General features: G+C 40.6%; 1 long non-coding RNA gene across 1 annotated transcript in view; it reads left to right on the forward strand.

Annotated features, from left to right (window-relative positions):
- Positions 1–24,647, forward strand: part of LOC131495139 (uncharacterized) — a 318,187-nt gene that overhangs the window by 220,123 nt on the left and 73,417 nt on the right. The window contains exon 2 of the long non-coding RNA XR_009253788.1: positions 21,922–22,039. This is a non-coding gene — a long non-coding RNA (uncharacterized LOC131495139). The remainder of the gene's footprint in view (positions 1–21,921; positions 22,040–24,647) is intronic.

Here is a 24,647-nt window from a genome sequence, read left to right on the forward strand (position 1 = left end):
GGGAGACAGAGAATCTGAAGCAGGCTGTGCACTGTCAGCACAAAGCCCCAATATGGGGCTTGAACCCAGGAACCGTGAGATCACGACCTGACTGAAGTAGGACGCTCAACTGCCTGAGCCACCCAGGCACCCCTAATGGTCCTGTTAAACCCCAAAGCTTTCTTCACAAGCAGCCGTGACTCTCCCACCCTTTTAGTGGCCTTGGTAATGTTAAGCTTTCAGGGTTTGCATGCAGTTCTAATGCACTTAGATTAAAACCATGCTGTAAGAAAAATATCTGTAATGACTTTTTAAAGGAAAATGTATTGGAAATAGGGGAAATCCACTACAAAACTTTAGGTGTAGTGATAAACAGAAAACAATGATCTAAAGAGTTGCTTCTCTTCTTATATTGGTTGGACTTTGTAGGGTGTTCATGCACTTGGGAAGAGCACAGCTCTCCTTGGCCACCTGCTCCGTGTGTGTGAGTCAAGGACAATGGGGAAAGGCTGGCAACTTGGCCATCTGCGAGGCTCAGCACGTTTCTGCATTACCTCCACTGTTCACACGAGCAGCTGGAGGTGAGCAGCAAACAGCAAGCTGGGACTGCGTGACTGGCTGAGGCACATGGACACCCTCAAGCAATCTCGTGGCATGTGCTCCATACCGATGTTCTTCATGCACTTCTTTAATATTTTCCACTAGGAAGCATAGTGGGTTGAATGGTGTCCCCCCCAAAGATATGTCCAAGTTCTAACCCCTGGCACTTATGAACATGGCCTTGTTTGAAAATAGGGTCTTTGCAGATGTAATTGAATTAAGGATCTCAAAATGAGATCATTTTGGATTTAGGGTGTGCCCTAATGGATTTAGGGTGTGCCCTGAATCCAATGACACATAGGGAAGGAGAGAGAGATTTGAAACACAGAGACAGAAGAAAAGGCCATGAGCAGACTGACCAAGACAGAAACTGGAGGGCAGCCGGAAGCCAAGGAATAAATACCAAGTTCAGCCAGCGGCCACTTAAGAGAAAAGTGTGGAATGGATTCTTCTTCAGAGCCTCCAGAAGGCTGCCAACACCTTCATTTCATACCTCTGGCCTTCAACACTATAAGATACTAATAAATAATAATAAATCATAAATTTCTGTCACTTTAAGCTACCAAGTTGTGATCATTTGTTATGGCAGCTCTACAAAACTACTAAATGAAGAAACTCATTTTAAAAAATCTTAGGCCTTTCTATGTTTAAAAGAAGGAGTTTATTTCATTATGTAAAATAACATTTCAACTTATTAAGAATTGTCTTTATTTCACTGGATTCTTTTTCTTGGTCACTTAAAAGTTATCATATTTACCAAGGATAGAGGTAACTTTTATACATAATAATAACAGTAATAATTATGATAATATAATAAAAGGCTGAATTATAATGGATAAATAATAGTATAATTATATAATAAAATTATGTAAATTAATTTTTTTTCAGAAGTTCATGTAAGAAAAACACTTCCTTTGTTCCTCTAGCTTGATATCCTCTCCTCTTCCCCTACCATTTTTCTTTAGAATCATACAATTTCTTTTAGGTGAATACTGAAGGATTTAAGATTTTGATGATAAAATAAATTATTTGATGCTGGTAAATAGCACCCTGTTATGCTTTATTCTGTTTCAGACTTTCAGCAGATTGCTAACTTTAGGCTGGTCTTAGGGTTGAGTGCTGTCTGCTTCTGAGCAATCATGTGCTTCAGACCAATCAAAATAACAGAAAGATTTCCTAGAGGGATGAGTAAGACTGCAAGGTCAAAGCCAGGCAGGCTGAGGGCCTGTGATTCAGATCCTGCTGGGTTCCCAGGCTCTCCTGCCCTTCTTTTCCCACAGTTACAGCTGTTTGAACACCACCTGCTGCCTTAGCATCGTCCTGAGGCCACCACAGTTACACATTCACCACATTCTTATAAAGTAGCATTAACTCTAGTGGTTGCCAAGCTTGACTTGCATTTGTAAAACTGCCAACTCGTGTCGGCACCCTAGATTTCTCAATCAGAATTGCCAAGGACCAGACCTAGCAATATGGATTTTTAGAATGTCTCCCAGGTGATTCTACTTCTAAGGCTCAGTAAGGAAGGGCAAAGGCACTAGACCAGTAGTTCTCAAAGTATGATTCCTGAACCGGCAATATCACCATCATTTGGAAACTGGTTAGAAATGCAAATTCTTGTACTCCTTCCATGCAAGGCTTGCTGAATCAGATACTCTGGGAAAAGAGCCTAGTAACCTGTGTTTTAATAAGCCTTACAGGTGATTCTCGTGTGTGCTTGAGTTTGAGAACCATGGCCCACACTTACACTTACTTCCAAAGAATAGAGTATGGAACAGAAGAAAGAGTGATTTTAGAAGTTTGGTGGGCACCAAGTTTTAAGATCATACTTGATATCTTAACCAAGTTAAGTCATACTGACGTCATGTGCCCCTGGACATGACCCAGTGAGAAGACACTTCATCTCTGTGGGTTTCTTTCTAAACACCCATAACCCAAATCTAATCATGAGAAAGCAAGAGACATGTGAAGACAAGATTGAGGGACATTCTTCAAAATCACAAGGTTTGAATAACAAGGAAAAACTGTGAAACCGTTGCAGATTGGAGGAAACTAAGGAGACAAGATGGCTCAATGCAATGAGATCCCGACTTGGATCCTAGGACAGAAAAAAAGACATCAGTGGAAGCACTGGAGAAGTCTGAACAGTCTACGGTTTAGTGGCCGTATCATAACAACTTTCATTTCTTAATTTTGACAAAGGTATACCATAATATAAGATGTTAATATTAGGGGGAGTTGGACGAATGGTATATAGGAACTCTCTGTACCGTATCTGCAACTTCTCTGTAAATCTAAAATTATTCCAAAAAAATTTTAATGTAAAAATAAATTTTAAAAAACAAAAATAAAGCACTGGCCACATATCAACACACCTGAATCACCTGAAAGTTTGTTAGTAATGCAGATTATCAGAACCCACACCAAATCTGCTGAATCAGAACCTGCATTTTTTCAAGAGATCCTTAGGTGAATTGTTTAATGTCCAATAAAATTTGAAAATTTTACCACAAGCTTGATCTTTACAACAAGCCTGAGATTTAGCATCAGGTCAATCTTGTCCAGGCTTGAGACATACACCAGTTTTGATTAAGCAAAACTTATTCTTAAGACCCCAAGCTAAGTTGTCAACTAAATTCAGATGGCTCAGCTTCTGTGTCCCTCTTTAGGGCTCAGTCCTAACATAGTAACACCTTCAAAAAAGTAAGCACCCTATCTTGTGTTTGTGAGACATTTTCTTCCTTAAAAGACAGGAGTCTTGCCTTTGATCCCTAACTCTATGCCTGGGCCCCTGCCACCTTCCACAGACTTCTCTCTTGCTGAAAGTCAACTTGTCTGGCATTTTAAGTACTGCCTCCTACAAGCCTCCTTTGACATCTTTCCATGCACCTCCCATGGTGACTAGTGCTGGGATTTGTACCTGTTGTCACTATAAACTCAAATGCTGTACGCATTTGCCACATTCAACCATGCCTGGAAATATCTAGAGATAGAATGGCATGTGGAGAACTTGCTTTTCTAACAGCTCAACAAAAAGGACAGGACTTCCAGAGACCCTAATGTTAAAAAAAAAAAGAAAAAAGTTCAACAGGATCTGTGATCAGAGGTGATAGGTAGGAGACACTAGAGGCCTAGGAATAAAACTAGGATGGTAAACAATTTCCTCTGTGCCAGGCTTTTTACTTTTGTGTCATTAAGTATCAGAAACAAGAATCTACCGATTGTATAAAGACAGTTTCTTGATGGGGTATTATTAACAAAATCCAGTTAGAATGGTGAAAATGGACAGTTCCCCAGACATGTTGACATTGATCTTCTTGTCTTGAGGAAAAAGATTAAAGTGAATTGCTAAAGGCTAAAAGTCGGGAGAAATTACTCCTTGAAAATGTGACTGGCCCAGTCTGCCATAAGGGAAACCAGAGCTTCTTGCTGTTTTGGAGGGAAACACAAGGCACTCACCTTGATGCATCGTGGCAAGTGTCATCCTCAGGAAACATCGTCTGAATTGGACCGTGGCACGTGGATTTTTTCAGGAAAGAGGTACGTCAGCACCCAAATCATTTGAGAGCAGCTGAGACAAGCCTGTAATGACCTGAAAGTTAGAACCAACCTGGTGAGTGGGGTGTGGGGAGAAGTTTATGGGATTCCATGCCTCCTCACTGAGCCGTAAAAGAGCTCTGGATGGGGCTAGATGCTCCCACAAGTCTACAGGTGGCAGGTAAGTCATGGATTACTAATATGCAATTCTCTGGGCATGCTGACTGTGCCCAAGTTGCAATAACCTGGAAACCTGCATTTGAGCCAACACACCGTACTCCACAAATGCACCCATTTCTAATGTTTTTGTGTGTCTTATTTCTTTTAATCTTCACTTTTGAAAAACTCTAATTTTGTTGCTGATGAAGTAAGAAGAGATTTTCCCACGTTGTGATCAGGACAGACAGGAGATTATGGTCTTTTACAACATCAGTGACTAAAGCAGTTGCACAACCGAGGGAGGGAGGGAGCAGGGTTACCTGAGAGCATTGACTCCTTGCTACAGTGGAGAAAGCCAACTGCACCCCAAGGTGCACAGGGTTGACTTCAGTATCAACTGTAGGAAGAAAATCTACTCCAATAAAATAATCTACAGAATAATCTAATATCATCTCCAATTAAGATATTCAACTTTAGGGTGCTGGGTGGCTCAGTTGGGTAAGCATCCGACTTTAGCTCAGGTCATGGTCTCACAGTTTGTGAGTTCAAGCCCCACATCAGGCTCTGTGCTGACAGCTCAGAACCTGGAGCCCACTTCAGATTCTGTCTTCCTCTCTCTCTCTGCCCCTCCCCTGCTCATGCCCTGTCTCTCTCTCTCTCTCTCTCTCTAAAAAATAAACATTAAAAATTTTTTTAAATAAAGATATTTTGACACTTTAGAGTCTAAAAATTACAATGAAATATTCAGTAATATAAAAATACATATTGTCATAGAAGGCAGAACGTTTACATCTTTGGCTTTGTGATCATAAATATATGTTATGAAATTAATTAGCTCTAGGCGAGGCGTTATGTGAGTAATTTATTCTCCTCACATTAACATCAACTGTGAAATCTAAAGTGAGTGATGACATTCCAGGAACAATTACATGTGATAATTCTTTAGCAGGTTTGGGCAATGTAGAGTAGCTCTCATAAGGGAAAACATCATCTCACAGTATTTTAATGATGATGATGGCTCTCCTGAAAAAGGAACTTAAGGGAGAATATGGGAGTTTAGTGCCTGGGCCCTGGTTCAAGTCAAAGTGAAAACGAAAAGCAAATACTATTTTGAAATTAATTTAAGGGATTATTGGCAACAGATGAGAAATTATGTTTCAGGGCTGTCTAGAAACAAGCACCAACAATTTTGAAAAGCAATGAGATTTGCTCATTCATTTATTTATGGATACATAAAATTACACTCTGATCAAAAATATTTAAAAACTGCGTAACAAAATGACTAGAGTTAAATGCACTAAGTTAATAGTGAGTGTCTGAGATGATAGAACTATGGGCAAGTTCCTTTTTTCTTCCTACTTTTCAACAATTTCAACTTGTCTGGAATTGTTCTATAATTAAAAGAATAAACTCCGTTTAAAAAAATAAACCACAGGGGTGCCTGGGTGGCTCAGGTGGTTAAGGATCCAACTTTGGCTCAGGTTGTGATCTCACAGTTCATGAGTTTGAGCCCCGAGTTGGGCTCTGTGCTGACAGCTCAGAGCCTGGAACCTGCTTTGGATTCTATGTCTCCTCCCTCTCTGCTCCTGTCCTGCTTGTGTTCTCTCTCCTCTCTCTCTCTCTCTCTGTCTCTCTCTCTCTCTCTCTCTGTCTCTCTCTCTCTCTCTCTCTCTCAAGAATAAATAAACATCAAAAAAATTAAAAATAAATAAAAATAAAATATAAGCCACAGAAGGGCAAATACTATGTGATTCTACTCATATGAAGTATCTAAAGTGGTAAAAATCACGAAAACAAATAGAGAGGCAGTTTCAGAGGGCTGGGGGATGATGGAGAGTTTCCGTGTTGGGGGTATAGAGCTGGGGGTATAGAGTTGCAGATTTGCAACATGACAAAGTTCCGTGAGTACCCTGAACATGGCCAAACTGTACACTTAAGAACGGTTAAGATGATAAGCTTCGGTATGTGTAAATAACACCATACTCTGTGTAAAATAACAATAATAAAAAGATAACAGTTTAAAAACAAAATACTTTTCATCAGCGACATGGGAGACCAACAAGAAATGGCACGGAAGTCAGAAATTAGTCTGATGCAGGCCATACAAAATATAGGGTACAGAGGAAGGGAAAACAGAGATGTGAGTTCAACTTAAGGAGCCAGTGTTTGTAGGACAGCCAGTGTGGGTTTTTTGTTTTATGAATTTATTCTTGAGAGGGAGAGATTAAGAGCATGTGTGAGCAGGGGAGGGGCAGAGAGAGGGAGAGAGAGAATCCCAAGCAGGCCCTTGAACTCACAAACTGTGAAATCATGACCTGAACAGAAATCAAGAGTCGGACACTTAACTGACTGAGCCACCAGGTACCCCCGAATGCACCCTTTGGCTGACATGGAAGAGGCCACTCAAGATTAGAGTGCGAAGTAAAAGGAATAGGTGCAGAGATATATGAAAAACTAACATATAAACACAACCAGTGGAGTGAGAAAAGGGGAGTGTCTGAGTTTCCCAAGGCTGCCACAAACTTATTCCCTCAGAGTTCCGGAGGCAAGAGGTCTGAAATCAAGGTGTGGAGAGAACGTGCTCCCTCCACAGGCTCTAGCAGGGAATCCTTCCTTGCCTCTTTAAGTTTCTGGTGGCTCTAGGCTTTCCTAGAAGGAAAGGCCTAGCCTTTTCCTAGCTTTGTGGCCACATCATTCCTCTCTCTGCCTCCATCATCCCATGGCCTTTTCCCCTGCATGCACGTCTTTTCCTCTTCTCTTATAAGGAAATTTGTCATTGGATCTAGAGATCACCTGGATAATCTAGGATGATCTTGGCTCAAAATCTTTAACTACCTCTGCAAAATCCTTTTCCAATAATATCACATTTTCAGGACCCAGGGATTAGGATGTGGATGTATCTTTGGGCAGGTGGGGCGGGGGGACCATTCAACCCACTCTAGGGAAAAGGTCTGAAAATTGTAAGAACTGTGCCCATATAAGATCCATATAGTGAGAGATTCATATATGTGATCCATATAGGATCTCTGTATGTGTCAGGCAATGAGAAGACCTACACTGGGAAAAAAAAAAACCCGCTTAAGTTTGTGTACCATACCTCTCCCCAAATTCATTTGGCACTCTCTTCTCCTAGTATGATGTGAAGATGAGTAAGATCCAATCCCAGCCCCCATGAAGTCCAGTGGGGGGAGAAAAGCATATAATCAAAATAATTGTAATGCGTTGTTTAAGTGCCACAATAGAAAAATGTTCAAAGTATTTTAGAAGCCCAGTGAGAGGTAAAAGTAATTTTCTGCAGAATCAAAGAAGATCTTACTAAGTGGAAACTGGCACCCACACATACAAAAGTGGTGGTGGTGGTGGTTATTCTGGGAAGGGATTTCATGAGCAATGGTTTACAGGCCAGGAAGTGTTTATGGATTATCAGGGAAGAGTGAAAAGTTGGGTAACCCCAGAGGGTAAGGTCTAGGGCAAAAACGAATAAGAAGTTATGTAGCAGCCGGAACTGTGGACAGAAAATCTTTATCTTTACCTTCGTGTCCCATTCTAGTCAAGATCTGGAAAATTGAAGGGAGTCGCCGGTGTGGGGAAAGAGAGAAGACCGCTAGTTACCACAGAGCTTCTGGGAATCGGTTGGGGCTCTATGAGTTGAGACTGATTCGCTGTGAGCACAGGCTTTCAAAAGATGTCTGAAAGAACAGCGTGGCCTAGATGGCAGGGGGCACTAGAAATAAGGCGCACCCTCAGAAGGAAGGCTGTTGCAGAAAATCCGAGAGGAGGTGGTGAAGAGCGGAAGGGTGCAAAAGCTGTGGTGAGGGGCAACAGGTTGGATATGGAAAGGGGGCTCCAGCGGAGGCAAGAGGCAAAGGTCACCTCTGGACCAGTCAGCTCGGGCGGATGGACGAAGAGCAATACAACTGAGAGAAGAAATGGAGAGATGGGGTTCATAGTCCCTCGCCCAAGATTTCAAATCTAAACAGCTCTGAAAATCTCACATTTAGTAAATACGTCTGGTGGAGCTCACCCAGTGGTAAGCCTGACCTGAATTAACATAAGGCTGTTTGTAACCCTTACATATCTTCCTTAGAGTCGATACGCACAGTTTGCTAAAGAAATACTGTATTTGATTATGGGGTGTTGTCCCCATAACATATGGCACAGGCCTTGTGTTACCTTTCCCAGACCTGATAAATGTCTAACACCAGATATTTTTTTTAGGGCCTAAGGGTTTTAGATAAGTAATTTTACACCGATAATGAAACCAGTCTGAATTTGCATTTGAGGTGTTCAAAATGAAAAGTCCTGTGAAGAGCGAGTATACACGAATGAATACAGGCGTGTGGGGGAAAATATTACCCAGTGAACTCGAACCATTTCCACATAGTGTGAATTTTAAATTAAATGCCAGAAAAAGCCGGAAAAAAATTCTCCTCACAGAGGAGCGTTCTTAGTTAACTGTAACATGTTGGAACAAATTCCACAGTAAGGCCAAAATCTGAGATCTAATATATGTACTAGCACCGTGTACAGATTTTCTGATATATTTTTCGTCTAAGCAGACCTCTCTGAGAGAATGTCAACAGAGAAGCTCTATGTACTTTATTATCTGTGCTTTATGTTTCCGCCTGGCTATTCTTGAATGGAACCAGCCTGCTGACATGGGTAACCGCCTGTCTTCACACGTCCTCCTGGCATCTCTGAGTATTCTTTTGAAGGCAGGCCCTTGGAGTACAGCATTTTTCCTCTGGCCATTTTACTTGTTCAGACACACTTACAAGAGTTATTTGCAAAAACTCACTTGTTCCCTTCACATTTATTTTCTGAGTAATGTGAATGAGAAGGGAGAAAAAGAAATCAGAATTGCCATGCTTCGTATCCAGAGAGGACAATGGTGGAAGCTGAGAAATTGCCAAGAATTTAGAAATAGAAATCGTCCTTTGCCAGCTCACAAATATTCCCGACACCTGGCCCAGGTTTAATTTCATCAGGTGTGGAAGAACATGGTATGAGAGCACGTGTACGTGTGCACGCATACCTCAGATGACTGAAGGAACCACTGAGGTGTTGTTCCTTCCATCCCGCTGGCATTTCTTCCCTCCCCCATTAGTCTTAGCACTACACAGTGGTCTGTGAGGTCTCTGGGATTCAATGCAAATCAAACCCGTAAGTAAGGTTTGGGACCAGATGAGTTCATTTGATCATATTCCAGTTTCTTAATTGCTATGCATTCATTTTAATGGGAGAGAATGCACATGAATTAAAACTCCTCTTCTTTTTCATTCTGCACGTACTGGCAGAAATATCCTGAATACATAATTGCAACATATCCTGTGATTAACATTAACCGTCTTATCTCTGCCCCAGAGTAGGGCAGTGCAATCCACAAAGCCAACAATTAAAATGAGACAGTGTCACCTTTTAGGCCTAGTTTAAACTACTCAGTAATGTATCCATCACTTAATTTTTTATATCTCGTTAGTTCACTCAATACATATCTCACATGCACTTTGTTATTGTGCTCACAGCATCCCTGCCAGTGTCAGAAATAGGGTGAGGACACAAACTTCTGAAGGGAAGGGAGTTAATATTTGATGAGCACCTGCTATGTGCCAAATACCTTATTTTATCTAATTTATTCTCCCAAACTACCCCCATCAATACTATTATCCCAATTTTATGAACATGGGAAACAGAGTGAGAGAAGGGAAAGAACTTTCACAGAGCTCGTATAGTTCAAAAATGGTAAAAACAAGATTCATCCTATCAAATATTTACAGACCACTTGCCATGTGTCTGACACTGCCCTGAGATATACAGTGCTACAAAGCAGACAAAGGTCCTTCCCTCTCAGCTCTTTCCACTGTAACTGTGGTCCTCAACCCTGGTGATTCTACTAGAATCACCTGGAGAGCTTCTGTAACATACTGATGCCAATGTTCACTCCTGGTAAGTAAGTCAGAATCTCTGGAATGAAGCCTGAGCTTAAGGATTTTTTTTTTTTTTTGAAAGCTCAACCAAGTGATTCTTTAAAAAAAAAAAAAATGTTTCCGATGTTTATTTGTTTTCGAGAGAGAGAGGCAGAGCGCTACCAGGGGAGGGACAGAGAGAGAAGGAGACACAGAACATGAAGCAGGCTTCCGGCTCCGAACTGTCAGCATAGAGCTGAGCTGTCAGCACAGAGCCCGACATGGGGCTCAAACCCACGAACCGTGAGATCGTGACCTGAGCCGAAGTCGGACACTCAACCGACTGAGCCACCCAGGCGCCCCTCAACCAAGTGATTCTAAAGTACATCCAGGATTGAGAACCTTTTCCATTTATTAGATTATGCTATATACAAGGTTACCACCCTCAAAAAACTTACCCTGTATAGAAGTTAGAGAAAAATTCATACAAATATAATATACTTGGAAAATAATTTTAAGATCATGCATAAGGAAATTTGAAATTGTGTGGTATATATTTAAATTACTGGGGAGTAGCCTGGATGGCTCAGTTGGTTAAGCATCCGACTTTTGGTTTTCGGCTCAGGTCATGATCTCATGGTTTCATGAGATCGAGCCATTCACTGGGCTCTGTGCTAACAGCAATATTACTTTTGGAATTGGAATGGTGTCCCCCCAAATTGGAACTGTGTCCCTCCAAAATTCATATGTTGGAACTCTAACCATTGTATCTCAAAATGTAACTGTAGGTGGAGGGGGGCCTTTAATAAGATAATGAAATTAAGATGAAGCCTTAGAGTGAACCCTGAGCCTACCTGACTGGTGTCCTTGTGAAAAGAGGAAACTTGGGCACACAAAGCGACACCAGGGGTGCACACACATAGAGAAGTGATCACGTGAGCACACAGCAAGATGGCAGCCACCTAGAAACCAAAAGAAGAGAGGCGTCAGGAGAAACCAACCCTGCTGACAGGGTTGATCTTGGGCTTCTGGCCTCCAGAACTACGAGAAAATGAATTTCTGTTGTTTAAGCCACCCAGCCCATAGAGTTTTTTATGGCAGCCCTAGTAAACTGATACAGATGGGTTCATAGAAGTCTAGTATCACAGTAAAGAAAATATGGGGAAACCACTATACTTTTGCATACTTTTGACCAGAGTCATGCTTCTCAAACTTTGGTGTGTATCAGAATCATTTACAGAATTTGGTAAAATGCAGGTACCCACGTCCTATGCTACTTTCACAAGTTTGGCCCACGTGATTCTTTGCTTCTGGTGATTCTGATACACACCACAGTGTGAGAACCATTAGATCAGATAATGGAGGACATCACTGGCAGGTGAATAAGTGGTTGTTACTAGGGACAAATAGAGGCTAAAATGAGTGTGATACATACAGATGGGAGTGATGATATTAAGGAAATCTGCATAATTAGAACAGAAAGCCTGGTGGTTAATTTTATGTGTCAACATAGCTAGGACATGGTGCCCAGATAAATGGTCAAACATTATCCTGGATGTGTCTGAAGGTATTGTTTCACATGAGGTTGACATTTAAATTGGTAAACTTTGAGGAAAATAAATAATGTCAGTGGCCTCACCCAACTGGTTGAAGACCTGAGTAGAACAGTTGGATGTCTCCAAACAAAAAGGAATTCTGCCAGCAGGTGGCCTTTGAGATGACAGATGATAGATAGATAGGTAGATAGATAGATAGATATAGATACATAGATAGATAGATAGATAGATAGATAGATAGATATAGAAATATACACACATACATGCATACACTTATACTCGCATCTTGTTGGTTCTGTTTTTCTGGAGAACCCTAATACAAGAGTAAGGTGACAGACCTGACGGGAAGGCCTTGATGAGCAAGCTAGAGTTTGGTCATTATCTGATTGTGACTATAGACATTTTCAGATAAACCAGGTGAGGTTTCAGAGCACAGGTTTTGCCTTTGGCACCTACCAAAAGAACAAACAACAGTGTAGAGAATGGGTTAATCCATAGTCCTTTTCTCTTTGATGCCACAGAAAGGGGAGCAGCAATTCAGAAACATGAAACTTGTTAGAGCAATATTTAAAAGGCTGCCAAACTGATTCTTTGTGGTTGTGACAAGGAATCGACAATATATTACAGGGATAAAGTGGAAGAAAGGGTGATGGGTGATAAAGTGGAAGAAAGGGAAGCAACAGGGTGATGATAAATGAGGCCGTGGGCTTTAAATTTTTGATGTAGGTAACAAGCCCATGTTCTGGTGTCATCTGCTGAGATTTCTTGAATCTGTTCTCTTGTGATGTAGTAACCATGAAAAATATCCCAGAATAAAACAAATCAAGTTAGACTTCAAGGATTCAAATGAGAACCACTAGGAATTTTATATCCTACCGTTCTAACTTGGCTTTCAAAGACTTCTGCTGACGTGCATCTTGTGTCTCTATTGCTGTTGGAAGGATGAGATAAATGCTACATTATTTGTTTTTAAAATGCTGTTGAAATCATCTGTGCTTATCGTACCCTTGTTGTAGCTATGTAGTTTTCTCAGTTCTAGACCAGTCTAGACATTCTTTTTAATTTGTCTAAAATTGGTCCATCTCCAGTTTTATTACATCTGTACTGAGAGGCCACCACACTCTTTCATATATTCTTTCATTCTATTCAACATTTATTAAATAAATATGTATTGAGTACCTACCCTAAGCTCCACACAGTGATAGGTATTTCAAATATAGTGCTCAACAAGACAAAAGATATAATCTTATTATAATCTTTGGTAGCTTATAAAACTATATCTTAAAAGGCAAAAAATAAGGAGAAATGTTCCAAAGGATACTGACCCAAACATCTGATGGGATTGCATTGGCTTGCAAATGGGTTGGGGGTTTCCTTTGTGCATGCTCAATTTCTAGAAATTTCAGGGAGCAGAATTTTCATGAGTGGAGATTCCAACAGACATAAAATTCTTTTCCAGGAGACATGCAATGGGAAAGAGTTTAAAGGTTTCCTCCTTCCTCACTCCCACCTTCTCCTCTCTCTCATTTAACAAGTATGTTTGGATCTATACTATGGACAAGGTTGGGCAAGGATATGGTGAGTGAAAACTGTCTTTGCCACCTTAGAGCTTACAATATAGTAGGGAGTAAGGCAGGAATAAACAAAAGTCATACAGATGAATGCAGACTCTAACAATAAGTGCAATGAATGAAAGGCACATAGAAATGACAGGGGAGGGGCACCTGGGTGGCTCAGTCGGGTTGAGCATCCAACTCTTAATTTCAGCTCAGGTCATGATCTTGTGGTTCATGAGATCGGGCTCTGCATTGGACTCTGTGCTGACAGTGCAGACAGAGCCTGCTTGGGATTCTCTCTCTCTCTCTCTCTCTCTGCCCTCCCCTGCTCATTCTCTCTCTCTCTCTCTCTCAAAATAAATAAATAAACACTTGAAAGAAAGAAGGAAGGAAGGAAGGAAGGAAGGAAGGAAAGAAAGAAAGAAAGAAAGAAAGAAAGAAAGAAAGAGAGAAAGAAAGAAGAGAGAGATAGAGAAAGAAAGAAAAAGAAAGAAAGAAAGAAAGAAAGAAAGAAAGAAAGAAAGAAAGAAAGAAAGAAAGAAAGAAAGAAGAAAGAAATGGCAGGGGACCTCACTTAGCTAGAGAATGAGAGAAGGCTCTATTCTTATTTATGGAAAACCATCAAGTTCTATTCATGCAGTTGCTCAAGAATAGTCTTCACTTAGTCTCAGTCAGTGTTGGGAATGATTCCTTTCTCTAAAATGCTGTATTAAATACCCCCAAACAGGTGCTTTTTTTTATTTTTGTGGCCACACAACTCTATTACCTGATTGTGAGGATGGAAATCTTCCCCTTGAGTAGGTAAATAGTGCCTGAGTTGATAGTGGATCCCCCATTAAGCAAAAATAGAGACAACCAAGATGTTCTCGGCTATAATAACATTAAATATCTCCCTTCTGGGTGCAGAATCCAAGTTGTCGCTGTCTATCCATTCCACATGTTTATCTTATGGACTACAGCAATGGTTCTCATTGGAATCATCTAGCACCTCAAATACTGCTGCCTGAGTACCATCCCCCAGAGATTCATATTGGTCCAATATAACTGGGTTTTACAAAGCTCTCCAATTGATTCTATCGTGAATCTATGATTAAGAACCACCGGGCAACTATGATCTCTGTCTGCAAATGACTGTTATTATAAAAATAGCCTACATTTTCTGATGTCTGAAATGGTCTTGCCTGTATTCTCAAAGTTTTGCACTCTCCAAGTATTTGACTCATAGAAGAGAGTTCCAGCATTCCCAGAATTCAAGAAGCCTTCTATGTCAATCAAATGTTAGTGGTCACAGTTGCTTAAAACCGTTCAGAGACTAAAAACTTGTTTTAGGAAAGTAGGAAGGGTCTTGAGGCAGAGAACATTTGGGGTACACTGTGAAATACTGTGTTTGGGTCTGAAAATTATCTAAAGACTAGGTGTTGTGATAGAAAGTCTATTGGGGATGTATATTGAAGCTTATTTTGCTCAGACACTCAAAGCAAAATAAAAATTTGCAACTATGATGACTATAAATTTCGGGCTAAAATACCAAGAAATTACCAGAGGAGAGATGGTGAGGGGGTGATGAGTTAAGTAGGTGATGGGGATTAAGGAGTGCCCTTGTGATGAGCCCCAGGTGTTGTATGGAAGTATTGAAATACTGTATTGTTCACTTAAAACTAATATTACACTGTATGTCAATGAAAATTGAAATAAAGACTTAAAATTAAATAAAACAAAATGTGCCAAGAACTCAAATGAGCAGTTCAAATTCTATAATCCATGGGAATTGATCTGAGAGAGACAGGAATGCAATATGATCAGGAAAGCTTCCTGAAGATGCAGATCAGATAGGCCTTCACTGGTAAACAGGGTTTTGTCTGGTAGAGAGGAGAGGAGGCAGGGAGTGTGGGAAATATTACATAAAGAGGTAAGAGCATGGAATAATGGCGTGAAGTTGGAAATAAGCATCAGTTTCAAGAAACAGTGAGACAACTGGCCAGCTGAAGTGTAGGTGTGATGTTATAGAAACCTGGGAAAGATGGGGCACCTCAGTGGCTCGGTTGAGTGTCCAACTTTGGCTCAGGCCATGATCTCATGGTTCATGAGTTCAAGCCCCAAGCTGGGCTCTATGCTTACAGCTCATAGCCTGGAGCCTGCTTCTGATTCTGTGGATTCTGTGTCTCTCTCTCTCTCTCTGCCCTTCTTCCACTCTTGCTCTGTCTCTGTCAAAAAAATAAATAAACATTAAAAAAAAAATTCTGGGAAAAAAATGCATTAGTCCAATGGTACCAGACTGGGGAGCTCTTTTAATTCCAGGTATAAGCATTTATACTTTAATTTCTAACAATGAGGACCCTGAAGTTCTTCAGCAGGCATAAGATGGCAATTTATGAATATCAACTTGTTGGCAGGTGCAGAGTGGGAGGGGAAGATTAGAGAAAAAGATCAGATAGGATGGTTTGGCAATGACTTACCTGTAAGGTCAAGAGAGTTTGGGTTTTCCTGATGACTGTGCAAAGAAAAACAATGGGATGTATGAAAGAGGTAGTTTGGAATAAGAATCAACAATAATTGGTCATTGACTATATGTAGGTGGCAAAAAAAAAAAAGAGTCAAAATTATTCTGAGGTTTTAAGCCTGAAGGATTTTTCAAATCCCTGGGAAGTTTTGTAGATGCTGGGATCTTTGGGCTGTTATAACAGGAACAGAATAACCAATTCTGGCAGTTGTCTCTGCAGAAGGATAAGCACACCCTTGGTGTATTTCATCCATCTCAGAGTGAGTTTTTCTACACCTTCTTAGAACTAACACTGAAAATATTTTTGTCAGGCCAGATTATCTCATAACAAGAATGGTTTGATGCCCTACCCATAGTCAATGTGGAGAATTCCAAATTATGGAGCAGATTTTCCCTAAAACCTATACATTAAGACAGTACAGTATTCATTTGCTAGGGCTTCCCTAACAAAATATCAGAATGAGTGGCTTAAACAACATAAATTTAGTCTGTCACAGTTCTGGAAGCTGGAAGTCCAAGATAAAGATGTTGGCAGTCTTGCCGACTGTAGTCTTTCCGCTGTGTCTTCATGTGACCTCTCTGTGTGTATCTTTGGTGATGCTTCCTCTTATAAGGACATCAGTCTGTTCAATCAGGGCCCATCCATATGACTTCATTTAATTATAATCACCTCTTTGAAGGCCATATCTCTAAATGGAGTCCCATTCTGAGGTTTACCGGAGGCATGGACTTCAGCATATAAATGTTGGGGTGGAGGGACCAGAATTTAGTCCATAATAGGCAGCATGTTCTCTAACCAGAATTCTTTTGGAGATACCCAATATTTAGGAATCAGAAGTTAGGTATTTCTGAGAGGTATGCTGAAAGTCAAGGGAATATCTCACCTCTTCCACAAAGCAGATGAAATCAATCTATCATTTAAATTTTATGAATGATACAAAATAGAAATGGAAAATGCGTTATGCAACTAAATTATTCTTTTTTATCTCCCTATGATCATTCTACATGTTTTGGGTAAGAGAGGGCGAAAAAGCATTTCCCAGCTCACCAAATCATTTCTGTCTATGTCCATGAAGTTTTCTACCTTCCCTATTCCATCTCAGTTAGTATCTGGGTTGCTGGCCCTCCAAAAATCCATTTCATTCACTTATTTATGTTTTTATTCATTGATTCATGTAACATCAATATGTGAGTGTCTACTCTGGACCCCTCAGGTGCTAAGTCCTAGAATACAACAGAGAACAAGGCGATCAAAAGTCCTGTGATACAGCTCTTATAAGGCACTATGGGACACAGACAAACAACCAGACATTAGCAGTAATCCGAGGTAAATGCGAGGAGAGGTCTGAAGTGCTAGGGAAGCTCAACACAGAGTCACTTGACCAATCCATGGGATTATTCAGAAAAGGCTCCCCTGAGAAAACGACATTTAAGCAGTACCTGAAGGATGAACATCCAGAATAGCAAGAATAAAAGAAAGCAAGGAGGCGGACTCCAGGCACAGAGAATGACAAGCACAAGTGCTCTGGTGTGAGGAAGAGAGCAAGGCCCCTGAGCAGAGCTGGAAGAAGTTCAGAATGAAGGAATAGGTAGTGCAGCTCTTGCAGACCAGGCAAGAAGAAGGGGTCGAGGGGGCGCCTGGGTGGCGCAGTCGGTTAAGCGTCCGACTTCAGCCAGGTCACGATCTCGCGGTCCGTGAGTTTGAGCCCCGCGTCAGGCTCTGGGCTGATGGCTCGGAGCCTGGAGCCTGTTTCCGATTCTGTGTCTCCCTCTCTCTGCACCTCCCCCGTTCATGCTCTGTCTCTCTCTGTCCCAAAAATAAATAAAAAACGTTGAAAAAAAAAAATTTAAAAAAAAAGAAGGGGTCGAGGAAGAAGGTGGGGTTTGAAGGAAATTAGATGGTAACCCCGGGGCACTTGGAAGCTCTTGAAGGGATTTAAATTGAGCAATGATTTGGTCAGATTAGGATTTTAATGAATTCACTCTGGCTTCTACCGTGGGGTGGAGCTGGAGGCAGGATGAAAGGAGACGAGTTTAGAAGGCTTGTTGAAGGAATTTAAAGGAGATAATGCTTGGAACTAAGGAAACCATAGTGAGGTTAAAAAACAAAAAAACTGTGATTTGTGAAAAATTTAAGAATTCTGGGGATCGGTGCCTCATTTAGGTTCCCTAGAAGACGGTGATTTTCTTTTTTGTCTGTTTTGTTCACTGATATATCCCAAATGCATCCTCTAAGCTTCTTGAGGACAGTAAAGATAATGAGCAGGGAATGTTGGGTTAGCTAGACAGCACTGACTATACTCTCTGACTGGTTGTTACAACAATGGAATTCATTTTGAAAGCTTTTGTGTCCCAACTGCTATACTGGGTGCCTTGCATACGCAGTCTTATTTGGTCCTCATAAAAAACGTAAAGAAGAGAAACCAAGAATCAGAGATTTGGGGTACACAGTCCATAAATGGTAGAGGGAAGATTTGAACTCAGGCCTGTCTGATCCCAAAGCCCCATCCTCTTCCCCTTCTGATCTGTTGAAATCCAACCTTATACTCCTCTCTCAATAATAGGCTGGAACATCATTTTTTCTAAGGGGGCACTTTTTACTTGTTCAAGGGCTGGCAAACTAGTCAACTTGCCTTGCCTCCCTCCTGATTTGCCATCTGCGGGCACTAAGCCTCACCAAGTCCCCAGGGCTGAGGGGAAGAACCAGTCTGAGACAAAATCTCACGTATAGTGGTCCTGTCCCACAGCCTGTTTCTCCTACAGAGTTTGAGGTGGAATGAGGTCAGGGCAAACACTTTCATGTTTTCTTTCTATGAATTGCCTGGATAAACACTCTTCTCTAAAAATATTTAAAAAGTAACAAGAAAAACTGGCACTTGAGGCTTAATTCTGACCAGGAAGAGAAAATTGTAGGCTAAAGAAGGAGTCATATGTTCCATGGGAAACAACAACCGCATGGTCTTGATTTTTTTTTTTTTTCAACGTTTTTTATTTATTTTTGGGACAGAGAGAGACATAGCATGAACAGGGGAGGGGCAGAGAGAGAGGGAGACACAGAATCGGAAACAGGCTCCAGGCTCTGAGCCATCAGCCCAGAGCCCGACGCGGGGCTCGAACCCACGGACCGCGAGATCGTGACCTGGCTGAAGTCGGACGCTTAACCGACTGCGCCACCCAGGCGCCCCTTGATTTTTTAAATAACCAGAGAATATAACCATGAATCAGTTAGTCAAAATGTATTTATCGTCTCCTATTCTGTATCAGATATCGTCCTCTATTCTGTATCAGTTATTGTTCTAGAGCCTGGGTGCACAGGACAAGACAAAGTGTGTGCCATCCCTCAGAAAGCTGATGTTCTAATGCATGGGGATAAAGAGACAATAAACATAAAAGTTAGACGATACTCCTAGAATTTAGAAAAACAAATTTTAATAATTTTTGGAAGTTTTTAAAATCCAAACTGCTAATACCAGATAAATGGTCCCCATTTTTTTCTTGTCTCTTTTTTTAATTAACAATATAATATTTGGAAGTGGAAACCTGGTTTTAAAGTGAAAATTTATTCAGTAACTGATAAAACTTCTATGGGAATGATGGAAAGAAGGCAGTAGCATTGAGTAGTTCTCCATCTATTAATGGTTTTGTAAGGTCTTTAATATGTTTAGGAGAGTTATCACAATTTTACTTTTTATTTCTATAACAGTTCTCTTTATTTCCTAGTATCAATTCAATTCAAGCAACATCTTATACCATAGTTAAAATACAGCTATTCTGTTCAATTCAGCTTGGGATAAACTTTCAAATATTCTTAATAGAAACTCTTAATAAAAGGACATGAACAAAATAAAAAATATTCAGGAAAAAAAGTATTTGGGAAAATAATTACACACCTAGAGACCCTGGAGGAGAGAGCTAGCATGCATGGGTGACCAAAGACTCTAGATGTTCTAATTAAAAAAAAAAAAAAAGTACATTTGAATTGTGGAAAATTACTATAGTAAATTCTTAAATAACTTGTGAGCATGCAGGAAATGAAATGGTGACTTCTAGAAGATTAAAGCATTTTGGTAACAAATCATACTTTTGTAATGAGCAGAATGAAACATCCTAAAACACAGTGCCTTGGTATTTATAAGTCATTTCTCAAAATCTTTCACAGTATCTGTGTTAATAAGATTTTTTTTAATTGCATATGTAATACTACAGTTAGCAAGTTGGATTCCCAGTTGCACAGAAACATTGATCAGCAGTAACGGAAAGCTGACAGGAATACTCTACTCCTTTTCTATCTGACAATTCTACCAGGGATTTGAATGAAGATATGGAAGGCACATTTTATTAAACATACCAAAGTATGAGGTTTAGGGTGAAAGTTAATGTGTTTGAAAAGAACGGTTAGATTAAAAACATCTTGATTGACTGGAACAGTGGGAAGAGAAGACTGTTGAGCTACCATGATAGAACACTCATTACCATTGCTGCCTTCCTCCTGGGTTTGCTAAAGCCACAATCCAGATCTAACTGAATGTCTGTTTTTATACAATAAGCCAATTCATTGCACTGATGGAAAATAATAGGCAATAATCATTGTCTGGAAAGGACTAATTTTAATGGTAAGTGATAAATAGATTTGTTGTTATTGTTTTCTTCAAATGAATGAGAGCATCAAATTTTGAAGTAGGAAGAAATCCCATAGAAATATCATAATTCAGCTTTTCTCTTCAGTTAAGAAGATCTATCGCATACCAGACACATGGCTAACAGGCCCTTTCTGGAGTTTATTCATGACTACATCTCAGTGTTAAAATGGTGCCTAGAACTTAGTCACAAAAAATATCTGTTGATTGAAAGATTTTAGGGTAGGGTAACTCACTTCTTTCTTTGACACTGCATTTCTGGGGGATACCAATTGCTGAAACTGTCTTCCTTATATTGAGTCAAACTCATTTGTCTGTAACTCCCTATTTATTAGATATAATCATGCTTTCCTGATATGGACAAAATAAACCCAGTTATCTTCCAAATATTTTAAGATAGCTAACAATTCCCTTTTAAGAATGTGTTACTTTTTCCCAGAAGAAGGTAACTAATTCCTGAACCTTCTTTATATAATATGGTTTCCTATCCCTCAAATCATTCTTATCATTCTCTTCTGTATGTACCTCAAATCTTCAGAGTTTCATGTAATGTGATGCCCTGAATTAATCATATCTCCAGATGGAAGCTAATCTGACCACTATACCACATTATTGTAAAATTGGATTAGCTGTCAGAAAGAAAGCTATATAAGTGGCAATTATTTTAGTTCAGTCTGAAATCAATTAAAATCTTTAAGTGTTTTCTCAAACTACAAGTAGGTCTGAGCTGACATCTGGGTTACACATGTCCATTAAAAAAAAAAAGATTATATTTTTCTTCTGTTTTCTACACCAAGTCTTTTAATTAGCCAAAGGATAAAAATAAGACATTGGTTATAAGAAAGAGGGCTTATTCTATAATCATTTAAATTTGGTTTTAAAATCTCATACAGGCCTAATCAGATAAATACGTATTGTTCTCTGTACTCTGTTTCAGGCTTGAGACCTGAAAGTGATACCCTGGTACTCATGGCTTAGACTCTCCATGGGCAGGAAGCATGGGGCACTCAGTGAGGGAAGTCCAAGAAGCCAGGTAGGTAAGAAGCCATGGCACACAGCACAACACAATTGCCCAAGTTTCCCTCTAGGCCAAGTGGACCTGAGGATTGCATGAAAGCACTATTGGCAAATAGAGAACCAGTACCTATGACATGCCCCTTGCTACTTTACCCTATGCTCTGAAAGGAGGGAGAATTCTAGAATTCTTTCCCAGATGAGAGGAAGACAAGAAATGTCCACAAAGGCATATAAGGACACAGCCTTCTGAGCTCTTCTCACACACAGTGAATGGATGAGCTATGTGTCAGAGGGCGATCTCTCCTGTGGAGACCTAAGAGGGTGCATAGTGATTAGAGTAGGAATTCTGGCAATTCATCCTTCAGTAGCTTGAATCGAGCTCTTTGCAACTCTAAGAAGGGTAACAGAGGAAGTTGGGCAAACCCAGTCCACATTCCCCTAAACCCTCTTCCTTTCCTTTTTTCTACAACACAGATCCAGGGCCTGCCTGCCCGTATTCCCTTCCAGGCTGCCAAATGCCAAGACCTGCTCCAGACGAAGGCTGCTTTGGCCAACCAAGACTCATCTGCCCCCAGGGGGTCACATGGCCAAGGTACTTTGGGCATAGAAGGGACTAGAGGCTGGGTGAGTCCTTCCAAGGGAAAGTACAGAGCAGGAGGACCCCTGGTGGCACAGGGAGTCTCTGTAATGTCCTCACAATTCTGCACTGGTTCCAAACTCACACGCTCCACTCTGCAAAACACACTCTTGGCTTCAGCAGAACCGTTCCTCTTAGAAGGCAGCTTAGCAGGGGCTCCTGGTGGCTCAGTCAGTTAAGCATCTGACTGCAGCTCAGGTCATAATCTCACAGTTTGTGAGTTTGAGTCCCGTGTTGGTCTCTGTGCTCACAGCTTCGAGCCTGGAACCTGATTCAGATTCTGACTCCCTCTCTCTCTGCCCCTCCCCTGCTTGCTCTCTCTCTCTCTCTCTCTTTCTCTCTCAAAAATAAATGAACATTAAAAAAAATTTTTTTTTTTTAAGAAGGCAGTATAGCAACCATGTTTTGTTCCTTGGGCATTTCCCTTTGGAATCTTACCTCAACCCACCCCCCATTCCAAGCAGCTCCTCAAAGTATTTCTCACAACACTTAACAATTTTCTCTCTGAAAGGAATTCTAGTATGAGATTTTCTCCATCCTGTAACAGTCCCAGTGATGTTTTATGCCCCTTATAGAGTGGTATCCTGGGAAGTGCCCTTGCTGGCCTACTGATCCCAATTGGGATCAGCAAAGAGTAGACCTTGTCTTCTCTTCATTCATGGGTCTAGGACCCTCTTCTTTTTTCTCAGCCAAGATGATAAGAGGTCTGGTTCAAATGGAGTCAATAGTAATGTGGTGAAAAGGACCTCTTTCCACATCTACCTTGCCAGGTACCATCTCTCTTTGCCCTGTGCCTTGTTTTCTGAAATTATTTAAAAAAAAAAAAAAGGTAGGGTGGGGGGATTGTTGACCCCCAGAAAGAAATGTCTTGCATGGTAGTATAGACTGTATTGAAAGTTCAGCATCTGATGCTCTGTTCCTGGGAATTCAAGAGAAGCCTGGGTGAGCATTTCAATACCACTGCCACCTACACTGGGGAGAGAAACTCTGAAAGGTTGTAACTTGTCTGCAGCATGAGGCGATCAACCTCTATAGTCTGGTCCAAGAGGAAGCAATTTAATTTCTGAGCTATTGAACCACAATTCACGAATGGAAAGGACTCCTGAATGGTGCAAACGATTCTTTGTAGGAATGCAAGGTTCAGCTATCATTACATATAAAAATGATATGCTGTTTATATATTTGTTCTTTCTCTCCTTCCATTCTCATCCCCAGCCAAACCACCATCCTTTGTTTTTTTAATTCATTCTGAAAAACAAAATCATGAAAAATATTCGCACAACAAAGTCTTTTGTCACTCTCAGCCATGTTTATATAGAGCTGCAGTAATGGTCTTCCAATAAAATGAAATAAAGAAAGAATGCCAACTGAAAGAAATGAAGAAATAACTAATTTGGCATAAAAGCCCCACTGTCTTCCCCTCTAGCAGGCAGTCACTCTTACTCTCTATCTTCCTCATACTTTACTTGTGCTAAGGTAACAGGATTAGGAGATGTCTGCCATACCTCTAAACTTAGCAGAAGATGCTGGAACAAAGCACCAACTAACTACATTGAAAGAAAAAAATCAAATATACATCACCTTTTGATTATGGTCAAGGCATTCCTGGCCTTATTTTCTTTGCCTTAAAAAAGTTGTTTGACATCCTAGGTACTAGGTGGGCCAAACAAAACACATCTGTGGATTGTCTTTGGCCAGACAGATCCAACTTTGCAAAGCCAGACCATCAGCTGTAATGCAGGATGTTGCAGATTTCTTCCATCCCATCTTCTGTGTTCCTTAAGAACTCTGCCACAGACCCAGCGCCAGCTTTTATTAAGATCATTATCTCATTTAATCTCCTTGGCATTTTATAGAAACACACTTTGAAGGATTAGGTGACTTCCCCCAGAGCACACAGGCCACAGGTGGTAGAGCTAGGACAGAGATGCTGTGACATCAAAGCCCATGCTCTGAATCTTATGTGGTGCTGCTCCTCAGCAGTAAGTGGGGGAAGCAATGGTAATTCTCCTTGATGAAGTGACACTCAGCTGCTACGTCTTCAGGATGTCTCTGTGACCTGGAAGAGCCAAGGGGCATGGGGGGTCCTGCACCTTTCCCAGTATAAGTCTTCCCATCCATGAGTGGATCATGTGCCTTTTCTGAGGACCTTTCATTATCCTTCCCCAGCCCCTGGAAGCAATGAAGTTTGTTGGAAAATCAGAAGAATTTTTTCTTTCTAGCCCACTCTACTTTAGTGGAGGTAAAATCTTAGGGGAGTCATAATTTAGAAATTTCCAAATTTCTGAAATAGAGCAATCATCTCCCACTCTTCCTGAAAGAATCAAATGATAATAGTGTGTATGAACGTACTTCATAAATGGGAAAATATTCTACGTGATATTCTGGCTCAAGTTTAGATAACAAAAGTTGGATCAATGTGCTAGCCCATACCCGCTGGCAGAAAGAAAGAAAGAAAGAAGAAAGAAAGAAAGAAAGAAAGAAAGAAAGAAAGAAAGAAAGAAGAAAGAAAGAAAAGAGAGAAAGAAAAAGAAAGAAAGAAAGAAAAGAAAGAAAGAAAGAA

Source organism: Neofelis nebulosa, chromosome 14, assembly GCF_028018385.1.
Source record: "Neofelis nebulosa isolate mNeoNeb1 chromosome 14, mNeoNeb1.pri, whole genome shotgun sequence".
Taxonomy (NCBI): Eukaryota; Metazoa; Chordata; class Mammalia; order Carnivora; family Felidae; genus Neofelis; species Neofelis nebulosa.